The sequence below is a fragment of the Bombus pyrosoma genome, linkage group LG4 (genome assembly GCF_014825855.1).
Source record: "Bombus pyrosoma isolate SC7728 linkage group LG4, ASM1482585v1, whole genome shotgun sequence".
NCBI classification, from domain to species: domain Eukaryota; kingdom Metazoa; phylum Arthropoda; class Insecta; order Hymenoptera; family Apidae; genus Bombus; species Bombus pyrosoma.
Window position 1 is genome coordinate 11,471,763 of NC_057773.1, and position 20,098 is coordinate 11,491,860.

General features: G+C 49.4%; 1 protein-coding gene across 5 annotated transcripts in view; it reads right to left on the bottom strand.

Moving 5' to 3' along the window:
* LOC122566552 overlaps positions 1-20,098 on the bottom strand; it is a 258,455-nt gene that overhangs the window by 195,630 nt on the left and 42,727 nt on the right. The window lies entirely within an intron of this gene.

Genomic DNA, 20,098 nt, shown 5'->3' on the forward strand with positions numbered 1-20,098 from the left:
TCCTGATATCAGAAACGTTTCGCGCCTTCGACCCTCCTCAAGCCCGCGAGAATTCCCCGACCGATGGACCCTTTAACGAAACCTTGAAACGGATAAATAAATAACTGGCGACGGGGCTGACGATTCACGCGAAACCCCGCTTCTCGCGACAGCAACTCAAACAACAACACCGTGGCGCTTTGATCGCGATGTTTCAGCAGGTTGTACACGCCGTTCTCCGACAGCCCACGAATTCATTCTTTGTCGTTCCCCAGCTTCTGCTTTTCGTGCTCAATGGCACTTGTGCTAATTATCTTCCCGTAAATGCACGCTCCTTCCTGCGTCACTGACTTTACCTATTCGAGACGTAGCGCGACAAGGGCTCGCTCTTCTCTGTTTCACCCTTTCAACCGAGATCCGTGTGGGAGTTAATAGTACGACAAGAAAGAGTAGCCATATGCGAGCGAAGAAAGAGGGCCGCGAAAGGTGTACGCGACTGTGTGACAACGAACTCTGGTCGAGAATAGATCGTGCAACGGACCACCACTCTTTCGGATAATCTCTCGGGCTACACGGGTCTTCGCAGGGTTTACAAACCCACGACCAGCGGTAAATCTCGACCAATCGTACGTTTTCGTTGTCCACGGTTACCACAGGTGTGTCCTACTACGTGTCAGACGGCGGACTTTCTCACGGAAATTCACGCGTTTCTGGACGAAAAATTTCGTCTCGTTTTCGAGACGCCCGCTCGAAATAACAAATCATCGAGCGGAAGAGGCTTTCTAGCCGAGAAAACCAGGCGAAAGCTAGCATCGATAAAAGTCGAGCACACCGGCTATCGTTTTATTTCCGGCCAGGAAGAATAATGATAAAAAGGGAGCCTCGGCAAATTTCGGCCTTGGCTATAATTCATCCTGTCGGAGAGCGCAGTAGAATCGGGTGCCCGCGAGGATTCTCCTGCCAGATTTTACGATCTTCTGCACGATAAACTCGATAGTTTAACGGGTACTCTCGTTCACTACCTGTCCGCGTAACGTCGTTAAGGCAACAGGCAGCCACTAACACAGCAGGTGAGTGCAGCGCCGTGCACGGCTTTACGGCGATTTCGATATCCGAGGAATCAATAAACGCTGATCGATGTTTCGGAAAGGATCGAAGGACAACGATCCCGTGTTTCGGTAAAACAACCGCTTTTTGGTCAGAGTCGTTTGCCGTTTCACCATCGATTAACGATCTCCGCGTGAAGCATCGTGTCAAAAAACATTCTCAACCGATGAAAACGCGACGCACGTTTTTCGAACTTTTCTCGAAGAACATCGAAAATCGAGGGGCATAAATAATCTTCTTAGCAAGGAGCGAGTCGATTTTCATGGCCGATAAAACGCCGACTGTCATTAAAACGGCCCTGGTGCGAAACGCAAATCCGTGTATTTAGTGGGAATAAAATCGGCCGCTCTCCGATCCTCCAATTCCCTTCAGACTTCAGAAACGTATGCAGTTAACCGGTTGTTTCCAAAGGAGGCGACGAGCATCGCAGCCGAGAGTTACGTTTATAACGTACGATCGGCTCGCCTGCTAATGGCCCCGTAGACGAACGTTCACGGTGAAAAGTCTATTTCCCTTCGGCCGAGTCGCGAGCCACGCGCAATCTCCGCGTCACGCTAACGCGCGGCTACCGTGCAAGCTTCATTACTATTCCGAACCCGATATCGCGTGTTCTTTACGAGGAAATTATACTAGAACCGATTCGTTTCATTACCAAGTTCCATCTGTACGTGCGCTAACTCGATACAGCCGATCGTCGCGTCCGATCGAACGTTGTTACTTAGAGACGACGTGCAACTCGTAGAAAAAATACGTTTGCAATTGAAACGCCAATTCTACCTAGCAACTTCTTGCCTTGGTCGAAGGTATCCGCAAAATCTCGAGAGAGTTCGCTCTCCGTTTACGAGGAATCAAAAAGGCAGAGAACAGAAAACGAATTCCACGATAACCGTTCGATATAGGCATGCGTGTATGAACGTGGCAGCGTGCGTGCGTGCGTGCGTGTTATCGTGGCGTCTCCCCGCCGATGCGTTTCACGGCCGACTAGCAGCCAAGCACCCCCGGTTTTCGTGATAATTCGAGCCCATGGAGGCAAATGCTTCGAGACAAGTACCCGACATGTGCGATATGTAAATCGACGAGGCCCATTCGGCGCAACAACGTTTCTAGCCTCGACTATCGGGAAACCAGCTTCTCGCTAGCTTCAGCTCGCTCGCGGTGAGCGTATTAATCGGGCCTGCCGGCGCATTCGCGTAAACGATCCGGTGATTACGCGAGGCACCGCGCGTTAGTACGCGCCGCGTAATGCTTTGTAATGCGCGGTTTCGAGCCGCGAGATCCGCATCGAAGAACCCTCACGGTCGTGAGTGGAGCGCGCCACGGAAGTCGGTTCAAACGATATCGTGCACGAACGCGAGGCTGATCCTTGAGATCTCGCGACTCCGCCTCGCAGCTCGTTCGCACGTTCCCGATGTCGGCTATTACCGGCTAACGAGACGACTTTCATCTATCGGGTTAGGTTCGACTTCCGCGGAGCGTCTCGACCGCTCCGTTCCTACTTCCTCGCAGCAGTTTCGAAAAATTTCTCCGATCCCGTGTATCCATGTAACAAACTCAATTTGCCGCGGAAACTCGAGCGTTACTTGATAGACTGTTTGAGCAATTGAAATTCAATCGACGCGTCGAGTTTTCTCAAGTTCTACGAAAAGGATCTCGTTGAGCGACGCGCCGCTGAATTCGTTGGTATTCCAACTCGAAGGTTTCGATACTGCTTCCTAGAAAAACTAGCAATTCGCAAGCTATTTGATTGAACCGACGTTCCCTGTACGTTCTAATTCTTCCGGGATAACGGAGTATCGATATTCTCTGCGCTGTTATACACTTGCAACGTGAGTCCGGACACGATCACGCTACCTTTGCGAGTCGTGAAGGGAGAAAAGAGGTCGGATCCAGACGCTGTCGATCGAATATCTAAACGATATCGTCTCGAGCGATTGGTCGTGCGCGGGTTCCTCATAGCCGTCGGACAATCGTTGGCATTGAACCCAGGTAAAGTCCAGAACAAAATCGTTAAGCGATAGCATCCGAGTGGTCTCGCGGTGCGTGGTCGTCGGTACCTTTGTGAGATAAGACGGGTCGTAAATCCGTTAAGAGTCGCGATATCGATCTGCCATTGGACTAACCGTGCTCGCCTATACGATACAATCGGGTCCAGTCGTCAAACATATATCCTTCTCTCTGCCTCCCCGTCCTTCTGTCTCGTATCAGTGGCGTATTCATCGCACGAACCAGTAAGAACCGACGTAAGTCACGATAGAAATAACTCGGCATTGATATCCCTCCAAGTCGAACACGCTAACATTTCGCGTATACGAGGGACCAGGGTATCCAGTCGTTCGATGAACAACGGAATATCCAATCCTTGATATCGCAGCAACAGTGTTATGGTATTTGTTGCCCTCGTGTACACGATACATCGTCGACTCGCATAATTTCGCATCAAGGAAACGCCATCTTCTTCCTGGGTCTTTTCTCTTCACGCGTCACGTCGCGTCCAGAGGTACGCGGTGGTTACGCAGCTAGAAGGTAAAGACCGTCAGGTAAAGACTCCGTGAAAACTAAACGAAGGGTGGAGGAAGGTAAGCGCGGCGAATGATAAATAGACTATCAGATCGTATCGGCACGCCAGCAGCCCCCGGGCTTATGCAGCGACGTCTCCTCTTTCTTAACCCGACTTTCTCCGCCCTTTCCACTCTTCCGTCCTTATTCTTCGCTCGCTCTATCGTTCCCCTTCTCTTCTTTCTCTTCGTTTTTCCTCCGTCTGCCACACGTCGCGCACCCCCGTATCGGAGAAATATCTGTAATATCCGAGTATCGTGCTCTCGCGCCTGTAAGTAGGTACTCGAGCCACTGTGGTTGGTAGCACCGTTGCCCATCGATGATAACGATAATCGTCCAGGATACCCCATTCTCTTTTTATCTCGTCCCGCCATTCCCTACTGCGTTATATTTCTCTTCCGCCTGCAGTCTCATCACTGGCTTCGTTGACATTTTTTTTTTACCAAACGGCCACGACATTTTTCCCGTAAACAGTTTCCAACAACACCCTCTCTTCTCCCTGCATCCCTTCCAAGCTCGTTGCTCTCCATCTTTCTGTCCGAACAGGGATGATCTCGTACGAAGGATTTTACCGGCCGCGGGCAGTAAAACTCTACAACGAGTCCGACGTCTATCCCCGATCGAAGAGAACCTTCTGCCCCGAGAACCGTGTGCTCCGTTAAGTCGAGAAGCAAGCAGCGCGAGAAAACCGAGACGCGCTGGAAAACGCGATCCGCCGGTCCGCTGCGGGCGAACTCGGAACCGGATGCAAGAAGCTCGGTCGCGCCATAGCGCGATAATAAAACGGAAACTGCTTCGTTTTATCACGGTGTCCTCCTTTCGATCCGCAGTGCGCCGCGCTCGAACCGGGCCGAGCGCGAGAAAAAAGGAATCGATCGGAGCGGGCACAAAAGAACCATTGAATTTATTCGTTCGAATCGATCCTCCTGGTTCGACCACAGGAGCGGAGAAAAAAGGTGCGAGACCGGACGGAGACGAGACGAAGAAACCGTTTCTTTTATTCCGCGTATCGTTAGGACTTACGTGGCCGTCCGAGAGTTCGCGAAACGAGATTTAGCTGGTTCCAGCGGTGATTTGTGGCCCATTGTTCTCCCCCGAGCCGGTAGCCGAAGCAACGACTGGCCCGTGGGAGGGCCAACCGAGGGACTCTAGTAAAAACTCTGCTATCGAACTAATGGTCATTGATTTAACCTGCTGTCGGCTTCGGAACGCGTTCACCAGGCAGCCGACCGCAACAGTTTTTACAGCTACCAGCACGTTTTCCATCCACACCGCGTAAGACAATCCCGGTGTACTTGTTAGAGAGCTAGCAAAATGTGTCCCCGTGAAGCTTTATTCCCGTTTGTTGCGAACAGCTGTTAAATCACTGCTGGCTTAGGCTGAAGAACAAGTTGTTTTAGCAGGTGGAATGCGCTACCGATGAATCGAGCCGAGTCGGTCGAGCTATCGACAAATGTTCTCCGAGCCGATGTCCCGACGAGCATCGTCGTCTACTACCATTGTCCTTTTAACTGTAATTAAAGTCCGTTCGGTTCGAATCTCTGGCCAGGAGGATTTTTTTCTCCGGCAGTCTCTCTATCTTCTTTCGGAGCGGCCTTAAAGACGGCAGAGGACATAATAAAACGATTAACTCGATTCCTGCGAAGTCGGGTGAACACAATGGAGCAGTTAAGGCAACTGTTCTCCGTTCCGCATTATTTATTCCATTAGCGGAGGACACCGGGCAGCGATCCCTTTTTCTTTTATCTGCATATTGTCCATGAGTCTAGGGCTCTACTTGCCCTTTACAATTGCCGCGACATGTTTGTTGAAACGTTAGATCGTTCTAGCAAGATAACTCTTTTCTTCTGCTGGCAGGTAGATTACTCTGAAATCTACGTGAAATCTACTCTGCGTTGTTCGGCGTAAAGAGAGTCCAAGAGCTCTCTCTTTCCCCGGAGTGTCCAACCTGGGTCCTCGGATAGCATCCTTTGACATTTTATCTGAACAAGCTGAGGGAGAGGAAGAAGGGTTCGTGGAGCTGGCGTTAATTAAGGCGCGGCCGTTAATTGACGGACAAATCCAGTCGGGAGCCATCGGGTTAAATATAGACATTCGATCGAGACGCGGATCGCATTGTTCGACGACTTGTCGGCTGTCGAACAACCGCTAACCGTGGAGAAAGATAATCAATCCCCATGGCTATTGCGCCAGCTCGCGTTGTACCTGCCATCCTATCGACGTGAAAATTAAATTAATCCTTGGCGCGCCGCTGACCTGTATCGCGATCCAGCCAATCCAACCTTTCTCCTTCACTCTTCTTCCTGTGAAACCGAGGACGGAACGATCTCCGTAAAAGAGCAAGTAATAGCACCGTGATACGTGTAACGTTGAATGCAACTTTTGCTGCCGTGTAATCTCTCCATCTAAATTATTAGATTATCCTTTGATTCATTTATCATGGCTCGAGCCACTTTATACGTCTCTCGCATACGTCTCCTGCCGCGCGTCTCTCTCCCACGCCCGTTTCCATTCCGTATATTCAACGTGTACACGCGCAGCATAGCGGCACGGAGGCATGCATCTCTTCTTACGAACCCGGGCATACTTTACGTTAAGTATGTGCTCAGACAATATATATACATCGACGCTTATTTTGCTCAATCTCCTCGAGACAGCGTGCCGTACATTCCAGAAGATACCTATCAGGATTTCCATCCATACGCATCTTGTAAAAGTGGCTTCCCTTTCGCCTAAGCCCGGAGCGCGGGATTTCGAGCCCCTAGCAGCGAACCAGAAGAGGCGCCACCCTAGGCGTCATATTATGATAATATACTTATATTCATATGCAATAGGCTTTTCTTAGGAGGAGCGCGGAAGGCGAGGGCAACGAACGCGGCCTACGAGCCATAATGTAATTCGATCGACACTTTAGCCTCGAGATGATGGAACGATGGATCGAAATTGACGGCAAATGCCTGAGTAACAGTGGTTAAAAGCTAGACAAAGGGAGACAGCGCGACAGATCGTAGCCGCGCGCGAGACGTTAAATTCCGTCGTTTCAGTTAAGGCGTTCGTCGATCAATTCGTCGGCAATTTTGATTCGTCGCGATCCACTTTAAGGACACCGTTTTCTTCTAACGCCGTTCCGCAGCGAGTTGAAAGGAATCCAGAAAGATCTGCGAGTTAGATCACGGAGCAAAAGTTTCGTGGAAAGCCGTGGAATTACGGTTTCCAAACTGTATTTCCAAATATTCTTACAGGGTCGTTGAAATAAGTCAGGGGATAATACGGAGTTAACGAGCCTTCGATCCTCCTTCCATTCCAGACAAACTTCGACGCGTGACGAGACTTCTGACGTATCATGCAGTCGATATTCTAATAATCCAAGCCCTTATAAAGCCACGCGATAACGATTCACCTTAACAACACGGTCACGATAAATTCTACGTTTCAACGTAGTCTCTTATTCCATCACCCTTCTCCCTAAAGAACCTTTTTCTCTCCCTTACTCTCCTCGCTCGCTCCTTTTATCCTCCTCTCTTCTACCGATCTATTCACTTTCGTTTCTCCTTGTTTATTATACTCCCGCTCCTCCTTCTCCAATTTTTTATAGCAGCTATCCCTTTCCCTGTTTTTAAAAGGGTAAACTGTTAAATAATCTTCGGACGATCTTAAAAGAGATAGATTCTTCGTCTATCACTTCGAAAAGATTCCTTTTTTGTGCTTACGTAACGCTTCATAAGCAGCAAGAAGGAACGATATGATTCTGTTCTTCTTCGCGTGGAATGTTTCGGAAGATATCGGGTTCTGACCCTTTGTCCGTCTGGATCAGAGAATCTCGCTGCTGGAAAATGGTTTCCTCTTAAGGGGGCGGTCGAGCCACTGACCGGGAAGACGTTAACGCTCGCCGACAACTACTTTTCTCATCGTTTTCCTGCCCGTTACCCAGGATTCTCGTTCGCGGGCCTGCAGTTCCGTGCTCGAAAGGAAAAAGGATTTCGATAGAGGTTCGAAACGATCCCAAGACGGATCTTTTGGTATTACTTCCCTCTTATTTGCCTCGAGTTTTCAGCGTATCATCGAGTTGATAAAAACATGGATATTTTAAGAGATAAAGATACGCCGTTCGTCTCCCCCAAAAATGGCAAGTTCAAGGATGCTTTCGTTGAAATGGTAATATAGTTGCGAGATGAATAAAAGCAGGCGCGCAAAGTAGCGATAAACGTACGTGTAATAGAGAAACGGTTGTGTACGAATGTTTAGCAACCGCCCTAAACGGGTATACGCGCGAGTATACGCACATTTTGCCCTCTCATACTCCGAGGATCCCATAAGTGCGTTGTCTTGTCGTGCAATAGCGTCTTAGGCGCAACATTTCATTACGTCGTTCGGACGAATTCACCCTCTTAGCCGGAACTACTAGCGTCCATAAAGCCGGATGACGATCGTAACAAGTCCCTGGAAACTTTTATGCAACCGAGTGGGACGCATTCGACGATGAAACGTTTAGTACATCGCGAACAGAGTTCCTCGTTACGATCCATACGAGGTATATTACAAACGACGAAATAAAAAGCAAAGATACCACTTAGGAATCGTCTGACAGCCGTTTTTAAAACGTGGCGACGAATAAATCCCACCGAGTAATGTGACACAATGGCGGCGAAACAACGAGCACCGTAGATCCGGAGATCGTGATCGCGCGAATCACGGAACATAGGACAAAGCTGGCGTTCATTCGTATTCATCGACCGCTTACAAAATGCAATCGCCCACGAAAGGATACAAAGGGACGTTCTTCTCGTCATCTGTCACGAACAAATTAATTCCGTGACACGCTACCAAAGATAGCTGCTTACGTTAACTTCGAACGACCGTCCCTCAGACCAATCGCGGCCATCTTTCGTTCCTCGAAAAATAATTCTTAAGACACTGAACATACATGCACCTAAACAAACCGACGCTGATTGAACACAACGATCGCGCACATGCCACGCGCTACAAGCGTCCATTCAAACAATCGGATTACGCGTTTCTTCGGGTATAATTAATACCAGGCCGAGCCTCCCGGCGAGAATATGGGCGCAAGAATGGGAATATGCTTTATGAGGGAGTTTATGAAAATGTTCACCGCAGGAGGCGAGGAAACCAGAGGCAAAAGCACCGGCACTGGGACCCCGAGGGCGGCCGTTGTCGTATCCTCCGCTGTTCCTTTCTCGCAGGTGACGCAGCCACCACCGCACCCTCGGGAGCCCGCGTATGTCGCTGCCAGATATTACCGCATAATTTTAGGATATTTCACTCGGGCGTCGGATTTCGGCCGGCCGACGCGCGCCAATGGCTTTACGCGCGATCGTTACACGGCCGCGGAAGGACAAGGAAAACGGCGCGACTTTCCCGGAGATTCCAAACTGCAGACCTCAAATCGTGCAAGAAACGTGCATATGGAAGCGCGTTCGCGAATGGCTTACGACGAAACACCCTGCAGCGGGCAAGACACTTGGAACGTCCATAAAAGAAGTATCCAGGCGTGAAGGACGTATAACGAACGTCGATTATCGAATATCGCGAGCGGACAAATCGAAATTGAACCGAGCGTGTAGGATTCCCGCGATTCTATACCGCTGCTCCGCGGGATACCGCTTCCAGGACAATGCCGCGGAATGTGGCCGCGCGACACCTCCCCTGTCGTAAATGGCGCCCAGCGATGTGGATCTAAAAACGAGCGTTATTTCTCGCAGCGGCTTATACATCCATTGTACGATGACAAATCGGACATCAACCGGTCACGAGCCGTTTATCCATCAACATCGGTCGAAAGCTCGGGACCAGACATCCCGCGTGAATCGATTTGTACGAGCGTTACGCTTGGATGTATCGGAACGAACCGACGAAGCCGGACATCTTCTGAAACCTCGCCACATCCGATCAAATCTCTGCCATAAGTGACGATCGCGAGTATCGAGCAAGATTTACGACCCGAGTTTGATCGTAAACAGGCCTCTGACAACCCGATGGATTTTTCTATCAGCATTTTTTTCATTTCTCGAATGAGGACTCGTCGCGATTACGGTTCCCACTTCCTGTCGTCCTTCTTCGAGATACACCGGGATTAACCTCGGCGAGCGAGCTACGTCTTTCAAGTAAGACAAATCGTCGGGGCTTTCGTCTATACGAAACAACGGTATCATCGACCATCGTATACTCACATTCGGCAGACTCGCCTCTCGGAGAAATGCGGTGCATAGACGAGGAAAAGTATGTCGGGGGAAAAATTAACGCGTCCGGTTGTTTGTGCACGACACTCTCGTCCGATCGTTCGTGCGGAAGGGAACTCGCTTCGTGCTGCGCTCCTCTATCTCTGCCGCTCGTCCCAGACCTCTGTTACGCGATATACGCCAAGTACGTGGATGAGGACACGCCACGAAGCACGAGATCCTCGTTCCACGAAGCTTGTGCGTCGTACACGATACCTCGCTGAACTGACACAATGCACGCGCCTGCTACATTCCCCGCTTCTCTCGTTCTTCCCTCGTCCTTTTATCCCCTTTCGTCTGCCCCTCGTCGAGCATTTTCTCGCCTAAGTTGCCTTTCGTGGCTGCGAATTTCAGCCGAACTCAGCGACGATCGAACAACTCGATCGGATCGAAGCAACTCTTTATCGGCCCGGTCCATGTCGCGTTGCGGGCAACGAGAAACGTAAATTACGAATCGGTTCTACGGATCGACGGTATTCGCGCGTCGCTTGCGCCATGCACCGCCTTTACGATAATTTACTGTTTATTTACTCGACTGTAATCTCACCGGCGATAAATATCCGGCGAGGGATCGCGAGTGTCGCATTTTTATTGTGGTCGATCGAGGGACACCGATCGTTCGTTCCCACATGGTCGCATGGAAGGTCGAGCGCGGTTGAGAAAAGAACCAACGGTTAACAATGTAAGGGGCGATTCGAAGACATTTCGAAACGGCGCGTTTGACGCCGATAAAATAATGAACAAACGCGCGTTTGTCATCGCGGCGACAGGTATCCGCCTGGCGATACCTGGACCAGCGAGCCGAGATAAGCATAATTTACCGAGGAGAATGCTTAAAAGAGCGAGCATTATCTTCTCGTGTAAACTATACGCAACGGACAGTATGCCTCTCACGTGCGCGCGATTATTTCTCGCTACGCGGAAACGGTTAAAGACAATATCGTGAAAATATGGCTATTGTGTATCTGGCCGAGATTATCTAGCTAAACATCGGACTGTACCTTGCAGATCGATACGTTATCGCGGCCCAGAATCCAATCGGCAGTATACCAGTTCCACGATGTTGCTTAAATACGAAAACGTTCGCGATTTATGCCACAGAGTGAGCTATGAAATGCGGATAACGGCGTGGAAATACGAAGTAAATTTGCGTAACTCTCAATTTGCTTCGTAAAACTATATCGTATTTATTATCTAGCCAAAGGAAAGAAAACGACTCTATGTTCCAGAAGCACGCACGAGAGAATCTCGGAGGAGTCGAGCACCTATCGTTAACTCGATCCGCCTCGTCGTCCCTGACAATTTCATTTGCTCCGTTATCTGTCGACCTATCGTCCGGGACATTCGTTACACGTTCGTTAAAAGATGTAACCGAGCGTTGCGACCGATAATGAACCAGACACTCTCGGATCGAAACGAATGGAAGCGGATAAGCCGGGTGCGTTGGGCTATTTGTTGCTACAACGCAACTGCGCGCCGCTCGTTAGGATACCGGGTTATCCCCCGTGTCGTTGATCCAGTTTTCACGCTCGCACGCTACCAGAAGAGAAGAACAAAACGAGAAGGAGGCAATAAATACGGCGAAAGCCGATCCAGCGAATATTTCTGCCGATCTTGTCGATACGGCGGCGTAACGAATCCCGTCCGCTCGTGGAATTTATTTCGATCGGGAAAGTCGACGCTCGACGAATAAATCATGGAATTTTACAATATGCTTCGTGTTGCTACGCGTGTCGGCGGCCGGACACACCGTTGCACCAATGATCACACCTACGTCTTATCGTTTGCCATCGAACGCCGATGCAAATCCGCTACAACGGTCGCAACGCGTCCAACAAAGAGCCGAGTCGACAGCAAACAGGGAAAAACAAATCGGTTTTCTAATTTACACGCAACGCTAAACCCAACGTTTTTTCCCGCGGACGGTCCTCGAGTCCCACGGTCGAAACAATAACGGATGGTCCTCGGGTCCAACGACGTCCACCATGAACAGGATAATCCTATGATCCACGTCTGCCACCCACCTGTACACCCACCGAGTTAAGCAAACGCGGGTGAACACAGTGTCGATTATTCATAGGGGATCGTTGCACCAGCACGCGGTTAACTCGTCGATTTACTCAACACGCGTATCCCTGTGTCTCTGTACGTGATTCGTGTTCCACGGTTTGTTCGTCAGCGATGGAATACGCTCGACACTCCGGCACCGAGGACCCACGGTTACCTCAGCCACCCACGCGTCCCGATTTTTCGTCGTTCCTCACCGCAGTCACGGGAACGTGGCAGATAGGGATGGTAATTTACCGTCATTATAGGTAACTAAGACGGGCGACGTGCACCAATGGCGCACAAACCGTTCTCATCGAAGGCTGAATTTCACAACCTCGTTACCGCAACCTCGTTGAAATAAACACTCGATTTTAGTGAGCCCCGGCGATCGAAAACGATGGCTCGCGTGCGTGACAAACGTTTCGTCGACGTTTCCCAAATTGCGCGCGTCCGTATGCCTCTTCTCCGGATATACAAGTACGTAATGATCGCGACGACGAAATAGGGAGAGAGAGAAACGAAGAAAAAGAAGCATCTCCTACGGTATCGCGGCAAGGAACAAGGAACTCGTGTCGAGGTAACAATTGTTACCACGTGGAAGTGGAGCGAACGAAGTCATTATCAAAGACACGCGGAAGGAGTAGTACAGGTGTTTTGAAGGTAGCGAGAGATTGGAGCGCCAACGTCCCGAGGGGTGATTACGTCGGAGCGGCGACGCTCAGCGCCCCTTGCCGTGTAATTAACATCGTTAAAACATGGATATTAAATAAATTATAAATAATTATGTTCGACGGCGTTAACGACCATCCTTCCTAGCCCATAGCGATGACGCTGCTTCGCTCGGCTACATTTACGTTATCGATTGCAACGTCGAACACAGAGCTTGCGTCTCGACTTCTGTCTGGACTCGGATCCTCGGCTTTAAAGTCCTGGTGAATATTTATTCCGATATATTCCGAAGCGACTCGGTCGGAGGCGACTCGCGAATAACATCTGCTAGACTTAATCGGGAGTTAACGAGCGTCGCGCTGCTTTCGATCGCCGTGAAATCGGATAAACAGCGTTCTCGATGTTTTTACGAGGTCAACCAGAAATCTGGAATTCGACGCGTGAATCGCGAAGCTCGTCGTAAAACTACCTACTACGACGTACCTCCGCGGAATTAACGTCGATAAAAAGCTACGAGCCGTTTTATAACGTTCGTTGCCGCTATAAAAAAAAATATAACGTTCGCACGTATCTCGCGACGATGAACGCACTCGTAACGTAAACCGCGCGAGAGTCACACGCTGTCTCTGTATCTGTCGCCTATTTTCGTGCGTGTGTTGGTGAATCTTTCGAAACGAATTATCATAATCCCCGTAGTAACGCGACACGTCGTGTCGATTCGCGGCTCGAGCCTTTGAAAAATCTGGTTTCCTCGGTTACCGATGGAAAGCTCGCGCGCCACCGTGCTCCATCATAATCGTAGGAACTTTAAAAGTCGATAATGGCTCAATAACGGGACCCAGCCGAGAGAGCGTACCGGTTTCTAATCTCTGAAAAAGATTAGGCAGCGGAGAAACAAGCCGAGATCTGTCGGATGGCAACTGCCAATCGGAATATCTCGATCGGCCATTATAATTCAAATGGGTCCATTAAATGTATTCACGCGCTATTAGAGCCGGCGCGGATTTTCTCGCCTCTCACGGCCCGTTTTCTCGCGATTGGCCCCGGCAAGGATGTCGGGCGACGAAGTGCACCATATCGATCCTCGCCTTAACGCCGTTTCCATTAGGTTAACGACCCTATCGCCTGATAAACTATTCACCATGCGAATAATTGCGATGCGATTCCGTACGTTGCTTCGGCTATCGTCTACCAGCCGTTTCGACAGTAACTACCGACCGAAGATGGAGAGTCATAAATTCGCGTTCCTGCACCACGATGTCGGACACGAGGCCTCCATCAACGCCTCGTCGCGATTCTCGTAATTTCTCATCGACGCTTGACGTATAGCTATCGGCGTTAACGACACGGTTCCAATGACGTTAATAAAAAGACCGACTACTCTATTACAACGGTAGCCATTAAGCGAGAAGCAATCTGTCGACGAGCTGAATAGCTCAATTGGTCGGGCCGGTTGTCCGACAAATAGATGATTTTGATTTAGAATCTACTTTGACTCTTCGGATCGCTCCAATGTCTTCTATCTAAATGTTCAACGATCGAGCATTCGCTCGACGATTGATAGATACTGCCTAGCGAGATTCACCCTAAGGGACAGAGCTCTGACACGCCAACAGCTTCGTCGAAAGTCGGACGCCGAGTGGACAGAGGTTCCAGCAGCGAGCAGCACGGAGGGTTGAAACGAATCCAGCTGGTGTTACCCCGTAACCGCAGAGTGGCGCCCGCTAACGGAGACGCCTGGAAGCATCAGGCGTCCCGGCGTCCATGGTTCCCCGGATTGCCACCAGATCGAGATACGACTTCGCTTCTAATCGTGACACGGGGTATATATCGCGCGCCGATAAAACAGGATCGTCGATCCAGCTGTAAGTCTACGATCGATTCAATTATGCTAATCGCAGTAAAATAAGTTGCACAACGATTACCATGTCGGAGATCTCAATACCGACAACTTGTTGCGAATAAATCTTCTTGCTTTTTCATCGCGATCGATCCCGTTCCGTGATAACGTTGGGAAAAGTACACGACACGAGTTCTATGAGAAACCGCGCTTATGAGAATCTAAATAAATTTACAGCGCCGTCAACACTTGCTCCCGGCATCGAGAGCGATACAGAGACGCTGGAAACACGGGCAAAACGAGTAAAGTGTCATCGATATCGTTTCGTCTGCGACAAGAAGAGTATCGGGACCACCGTGAATGACACGAATCTACGCGGCGACAAGTGCATACAATGGTACCCTGACCGGATATACGACGAGGTACGAGGAGCATGGAGAGAGAGAAACGTTCTCTTTAACCAGCAGCCACTTCAACCAACTTAACCATCGCTGACTCGTTATAGCATAACGGTTCGACAGTCGACAAAGGTGCGAGATCGCCCCAATCGAAGCGACGTCCTCGATTATCACGCGTTCACAGCTTTATAAAGGCCCGAAAAGCGCGACAGAGGGTGTGCGATGAGCGAACCAGAGCGGAACAGGACGAAGGCGGAAAAAAGAATACAGAAGGGGTGAAAATCGGCGACCCTGCCGATTCGAAGAGATTTGAGGCTCGTAACGAGGGTGCAGAGGATCAGGGGGCATCTGTCAAACAGTGTCTTTGAAAATAAAAAAAAAAAAAATGCAGTCTCAGAGGTTCCGAGCACGCGCGTGTCGCAGTTTCCGACCCGCTATTTTCTCATCCCTCTAACCCCTTGATTCCCTTTTAAATACTCGGGAATGAAGTGGGCGACGATTAAAATTTGAAAATTACACGAATACTCGCAATATTTTTCACTCGCACGACCCGATAGTCGTTTAAAGGGAGAATATTTTTGTCCGGTACGACGGGGCAATTATTTCGAACCAACGAATCGATCTATCAAGTGAAATACACGCGAAACCGGCAAATATTACGCGAGTCAAATTAGTCGAGTGGAAGAGAGCAACGGTGTTCAAAATCGAAATACATGGCTTGGTTATAACACCCATCAAAGTCGAGCGCGAGTGCGAGTGACAATCGAACGACACGCACCGACATACGAAAAATACAAAAAGAGACGCGCGTGGAAACGGTGCGCGGAGTGGTTTACCTGCAATGCTATTTTTGCGACAGGTACGCAACCAGTGCGTAAGCGCGGCGAAAAAAAGAAAGCGGACGGGCTTCGTCAGAGGAACATTATATACGTGGCTTGGCACCCCTTTTGCCACTCGCGGACACAATGAGCGGCTTTGTTGAAAATTTCTGCGGGCTTTTGACCCCGGTTTTCCGCGTACACCCACCCTGCCTCTCGCCATTTTCGCCCATGCATTTCGTTCCCCAATACCCTACCGATCGGCTCATACGCCACTGAGTTCCCATAGGAAGATTCCCGTTCCCCATTCGACGCCGATCCCGTGAAATCCGGCTCATTAAATCGCTTGACGTATTTCGAGATGGCACGTTCGCACGCGCTTCCAGCTCCTATCAAAGGCAACGCTCTGCTCTCCTTCTACCAGGCTCGCGATGCGTTTGCACGCGTCGAAAAATCAAATCCTCACCCTCTCAAAGCCCCGTTACGACAATGAATATATTAAATGTAAACAGATTAGGAACGACTTCTCGGTGAAATTCTTTCGCGTCCCACGATCCCTTCTCGTCTCTCGAGTATTAGATCATCCGTTAGAGGCAAGGAACGAGTAGCTGGACAATCGATAACGACGAGATAAATTATTCAAAAAGAATCCTTACGACCAGCTGAAATTATTTATAAAACAGAGACCGGCCATGGTGGTCGCTTTATCGCCGCTGATGAGCCCGTAAGCCCTCGAGGAGACAAGTAAATCGTTGATGCAATTATGGTATCGTGATGGTCTTGTGAAAAACAAATCTCGTTAAAAGTAAACAGGGAAAGTGGAGTCTATTAGGAGCGAGTGCAAGATACAGGAGTATCGTCCAAGAGAACACCGAACAGATAAACGCAATGACCATGGAGGTCGGACTCGTATACAAGCGAACAAAGATCAGATACAAACAAAGAGACTCTTTCCACATTAACCTTACGTAACGAGCAAAGCTCACGACCGAATGCGTTCGCGAGTTAGATCGATACCGCCACAGATAGATATAGCATCGTTTTGATTCCAGTTGTGTCCAGGGTGGTTGCTTTCGCTGCTCGGCGCGCTTTTCTCTTTATGTTTCCGCTTTCTCGGCTTACGTCCAGGCAGCGCAGCGTCCGAATGAGCGCACTCGAAAAAATGAATACGCGCGTGCTGTGAATTCTCCGGACAGAACGAGCGAAGCTTTGATCCTTTGACGGACGAGAAGAACGCTTTGCGGACTCGACGGCAAAAAGGCGAGTTTAGGTTCCATCCCACTTGTCACAGTAAATAGTAATAAATGTTGCCTCCGTATCGCTTCATTGACGAACCGGCCGACGAACTTTTTCCAACCGAGGCGTTCTCCAGCGAAACAGTCGACCCGAACGCGCACTGTCTGTGAATCAAAAGCCGTATCGAAACGCTTTCCATCAGGTTGCCAGTTTCCCCCGATATGAATCGAACTTCCAACTATCCTCTTCGAAGCGTCTGTTCGTGTCTTCGGCAAGTTAATGCGAAATCGATGTTATCGATATTTAGTAATTAAATCTTCACGCTATCTACGTGAAATCGCAAATTACCTCGCAATGACATGACATTTTTGTAATAATTGGTTCTATAACGAGGTAGATTTGCATAGTTAAAACGTCCCTTTTGCGCCATCTGCATCTCTATACCCGTTCCTATGTACGAAGAGTCGTAACAGAGTGTCTCACCGACACCGACGAAGCACGGACGGAATTTAACGATTCGCATCGACGACTCTTCGTTCAGTGAAACGCAGGCGAATACCTGGCACTCGCCAAGCCGAGACTGGGCTTCCATTGCTCATTGGAACTATGCTAAATACCGTCTAACGAATACATACGGGTAGCTCTCTTTGATACAAAGCTTCTCTGCTTTATATAAAGCGGCGGCGAACTATTTGCCCTGTGGTCCACAGAAATTCAGCCTATGATGAAAGATCTAATGAACCTTTGCCTGTTTCGCGCAGCGTACACGCTGCTCGACCAGGGGATCGGTTGCTGCGTCCACGGTCCGTCGCTAATTAATTAACATTCTCTCGAAAAAATTCGCACGGTTGCGTACATTTTGGATAATTGGCTCATTTTCGCGGACATCGCGCTTCAAACTTCTCCACGTTGCTCGTTCGATCCACGTTCTACGGTGAAAATGCAAAACCGTATGCTTTCAACCGGCCATACGGTCGTTCTCATCGTATTAGTACTCGATCAGAATTCGTAGAAAAAAAAAGGAAGAAAAAAAGGAAAACGAAAAAAGCCAGAGACGGATAAGGGAAAAAGGTTGGTCGAGCGTTGCCATCCCCAACGAGCACATGGAACGCGTCTTCTCACAGGCAGACGCGTGAGACTCGCAACCGCGGGAATTCGGTAGCCGATCGCCGAGAGAGGTAATTTACCCAAACCAATGAAATTAAAACGATTCTACTCCGGCGCGTTTGCGAGCTTTTTATCCATCGGATAACTACGCCCGCTACTACAGCCCAGTCCAGGTAGACCGACCGTCGATGTACTTGCGCGGTAAATGGCACATAAAACGAGTCTGGTGCACGTCACCAGACGCGTGGATGCCTCCTCTTTTCTGACTCTCGTCTCTTTCGCCAATTTGTTCCTTTTACAATGGTAAAGAGATGCTGTGACGGGGGACACGTTCCGACAGCCGAGCAGATTCGAATCTCTAATTAATAGAATGCAGATTTATCCGTGTATTAAAGTCGTGCGAGATACGTACCGAAATCACATAGATGCGCCTGTAAGCCGCTTACGACCACTTGTACAACGACGGAAACCACTTTTCGAGATAAGTTGTAGATCTCTAATCTCTTGGTCTTTCTCTTTCCGGCCTCTCATCCGTACCGTTCCGCGCCCCTCTCCCATTGCCTCTTTCTCTCGTTAAACCACCAGCCCCGGATTAGGACCCTCTGCCGTTCGTCGAATATTCGTACAAGGATCGTGCCGAGTTTCGAGTTGTTACCAACTTTTTGCGAATCTGCTGCTGCTAAATTCGCAAAAGGAAATAATACCGCGCGTTAATTAACGGACGGCGCTGTTTAATCGACGCAGTGACTCTCGTTCTCATGTCAGAGGCATAATTAGTGGAAGGCAGGAAAATATATTTACACGTTGCCATTCGACAAGCTTTTCGACAAGTACGTGGCGATACTTCTCGCGTTTTAATAACGGATTAATATATGTATCAGCGGGGACACGAAGGTGCCGTCGGCGTTAGTTGGCCAGAGGAAGAGAGGAGAGTAAACACGCGGAAATGCGAAGAGGGGGTTTGATTTCCAACCCGTGGAAAGAAAGCCTAGCCGTTACGTAATTAATTTCGCGGTGCTGCGAGACTCGTTAAAAATTTGAACTGCCAGCCAATCGTCGCCAACGACGCGATACGAAAACACGGGATTTACCGAATTTGATTTTCTACCCTACGTATCTTTCGTATCGCTTTACCCAAATGCGAATCGTACGCGAACCACAAATGCGTGCGAAGTCGCTCGAACGTGCTTCCGTGTAAACTCTGAGCGCGATCGGAACGAAACTGTACGGCACGCGACAACTTCGTTAGAACGGTGCGCGTACCTATCTTTCGCGAATTTGTTTTACGATTCGCGAGATGAAGATCGAACGACGAAACCAATTGCCGCGATACGAAAGGACAGGATACTTAAACGAGCTAAAAGACGCGGAATGGATCTCACAAGAGGATATCTCGGACGCGTACGCGCCGAAAACGCGCATCTCGTTACAGGATATGAGACGTCTGGGAAATGAATTCGCTACTTGCTCGGTGGATATGGTACTCCGTTAAGCCTTCTACGTGGCTGGAATGCGTCACGAAACAGAAGTGCACAGTAAGTGGCTCGCAACGTGCGCTATACATTTTATGACTCTATCGGAACCACGATGTCAGCCCGCCACCGTGTCGCGGAATAACTAGTCTGACTGGACGCAGCCAGTTTTCTCATCCCACCGCCATGTTCTTCGGTACCTGAACAGGAATAACGTTCCCCTTAATAATCCGCATTAGTTAACAAGCTACTAAAAGCAGCACAATTAAAACAACGAACGCAGCCCGTTCGAGTATCCTCGGTGCAATCGGACTTGCTAATCTTCTAAAGGCAGAAATAACGATCGAATGGAGAACGAACGATAGTCGTTTATGTACGGTAGAGTTAATACGATGGTGCAAGGAGGAGGCGGTAAAGAACCCCGCAAATCCGTGTACCGAGTGAATTCAACGTGTGGTCGAAGTAGATTGGTCGAAGAGATCGGTAAAGTGGCCGGTGGTCTCGTGTTTCGTGAACTTTAATCAGACGGACCAAACTCCCTGTGTTCCGCTGCTATGCCGTACTTAATGGAGCCTGCCTATCCTGGCCCTGGTCGATGCCCGATATAGCCGGAAATCCGCGCAAAATC